The sequence below is a fragment of the Sus scrofa genome, chromosome 17 (genome assembly GCF_054392235.1).
Source record: "Sus scrofa isolate SSC_HxYL_T2T_F1_AM1 chromosome 17, Sscrofa_HxYL_maternal_Yorkshire_Landrace_v2.0, whole genome shotgun sequence".
Taxonomy (NCBI): Eukaryota; Metazoa; Chordata; class Mammalia; order Artiodactyla; family Suidae; genus Sus; species Sus scrofa.
The window spans coordinates 15,289,172-15,291,596 of record NC_139399.1 but is presented as its reverse complement, the minus strand read 5'-3'; the positions used below and the strand labels follow the sequence as shown (position 1 = coordinate 15,291,596).

General features: G+C 37.2%; 1 non-coding gene across 1 annotated transcript; it reads left to right on the top strand.

Moving 5' to 3' along the window:
- The first annotated feature begins 2,109 nt into the window (after positions 1-2,109).
- On the top strand, positions 2,110-2,216 carry LOC146395140 (U6 spliceosomal RNA). Its single transcript, XR_014832976.1, has one exon. It is a non-coding gene; the product is annotated as a U6 spliceosomal RNA (small nuclear RNA).
- Positions 2,217-2,425: the final 209 nt, after the last annotated feature.

Below are 2,425 nucleotides of genomic sequence, written 5' to 3'. Positions count from 1 at the left end.
AACTCCCAAATTACCAATTTACAACTCCTCTCTTTGATTATACATATGTATGCAATCATATATATTTGAATACATATCTACAATTATACTTTTATACATAGAATCATATGTATTTGAATACATATATCTTTGAATATATATATTATAAGCAGTTGACAGAATCATGAAATATTTGAAATATTAGATTTTGGAGAAGGTTGAAGGACCATATTATTTATCCCTCTATGGTTTTTTTCTTCTCACGGCTGCACCTGTGGCATATGAACGTTCCCAGGCTAGGGGTCAAATCAGAACCACAGCTGAGGCCTATGCCACAGCCATGGCAACACTGGATCTGAGCCGCATCTGAGACCTATGCCGCAGCTTGTAGAAACACTGGATCCTTAACCCACTGAGCAAGGCCAGGGATCAAACCCTCATCCTCATGGGTACTAGTCAGGTTTGTTACCACTGAGCCACAACGGAACTCCCATGCCACCTTTGGAAAACATCCCTGTTCCATCTTCATCCAGCCAAGATAAGATTTTTAAGATTTGGAGACATGTTTTACTTTCTGAAAATTGGAATGAATGATGTGGGGCATCATTACTCTACTGAATCACTTCTATTTTTAAAGATGATGAAGATTTGTGTGGTTTGCCCAAAACATTGAGAAATAGGTTAAAAAATACTTTCTCTCGGAGTTCCCATCATGGCGTAGCAGAAACAAATCTGACTAGGAACCATGAGGTTGCAGGTTCAATCCCTGCCCTTGCTCAGTGGGTTAAGGATCCGGCGTTGCTGTGAGCTGTGGTGTAGATCACAGATTCGGCTCAGATCCCGCGTTGCTGTGGCTCTGGTGTAGGCTAGCGGCTACAGCTCCGATTCAAGCCCTAGTCTGGGAACCTCCATATGCTGCAGGTGTGGTCCTCAAAAGACAAAATACAAAAAACAAACAAACAAACAAACAAAAAAACCACCCACTTTCTCAATTATTCAAATAAAAACCCATCTCTGAAGAAACCTCAGAAAGGATAACTTTAATCTGTGCTTTTAGTACCTTACTTTCTATAAATTCCAAGTGGACCTCAAGTCTTTTTCTGGGCCACTGACATGGAAAATAATAGTTGGTAGTCAATGGTCATTAAAAAACCTTCCTGGGCTGCTGTGGTAGCATTGAGTCACCATTACTGTCATATTGTGAGTGAAAAATGTAGAATCATAGTATTTTAAAAATGAAAGGGAACTTAGAAATAATTTTGTTCAACTCCCTTGTCTTATAGATAAGAACAGTCATGTAACAATTTGTCATTTTATACCCAATTTAGAAGCTTGCAATATTCTTCTATGAAACAAAAACATACAATCAAATAAGGCACTGTTCCTTGCAGAGTCAGTTTATTTGAGCATCACGTTTCTATTCCGTTTAACCATTGCAGTGGGGTATCCAGTGGTAACTCCCATCCTTGATTTATATCAATCCCAAGTGCGTTTTATACTTCATCCACGCAATGACTGAAACATCTCAAAAATAATCCACATTTTTCAGTAAAGAATTCCACAAAATACTTTCGTAGGCAGGGACTATTTTGCAATACAATAAGATTAGGTAGATGAAACAGTTTCTAAAATTATAGGATTCTTAAAGCACTGATAAAATGAGTTGAAGCCTGAATGAATATCTTGAATGGCTGAGGAGGGTTTCAGAGACAAGAAAATTAACGTTATGTTTTTACGAATAAATGCAATAATATTTATGTTTCTGAAAATTAAATCAGGATGTTCAAATTCATTTCCAACTCAACTGATAGCCTTGTTTCTCTTGTATCATATTAAACCAGCCTTGGATCTTCATGACTCCCCTGTGAATCTCCAATTCTTTGCCCTTCCTAAGAGCCATCTGTTGTACTGAAGTTCCCAGTAGATCTGACATAAACATTTATGTGTGAGTTCATTTTCAGCAGGGCTGTGCCTAATAAACCCCTGGAACTCTGTCCTGCCCAATGCTTAGTGACTAAGTTTATTTTTCTCCAGGTATCTTCTCTGACAAAGATTATCTTATGAAGCTAATTTAGCTGAAGCTAGCACACTAACTTTTTCTAATTAATTAATATCTTTAAAATAATGATAGTTCTTGCTTTGGCAGCACAGATACTAAAATTGGAACAATACAAAGAAGATCAGCACGGCCTCTGTGCAAGGATGACATGCAAATTCGTGAAGCGCTTCATATTTTTGGCATACTGCACTGCATTATTTAAAAAATGAGTAAAATAGAATAAAATAAAATGATGATAAAAGCATCGGCGGTAACTGAGAGTCCTAGATAGTAAGAGCTCTTTTCACAGGTGTTAAAAAACATCTTTAAACAACCAAAATTGTCATATGAATGGAAAATATTTGTACAGCATTCTTCTCCTGAGTCAAAATCAGATGATAGCGATCC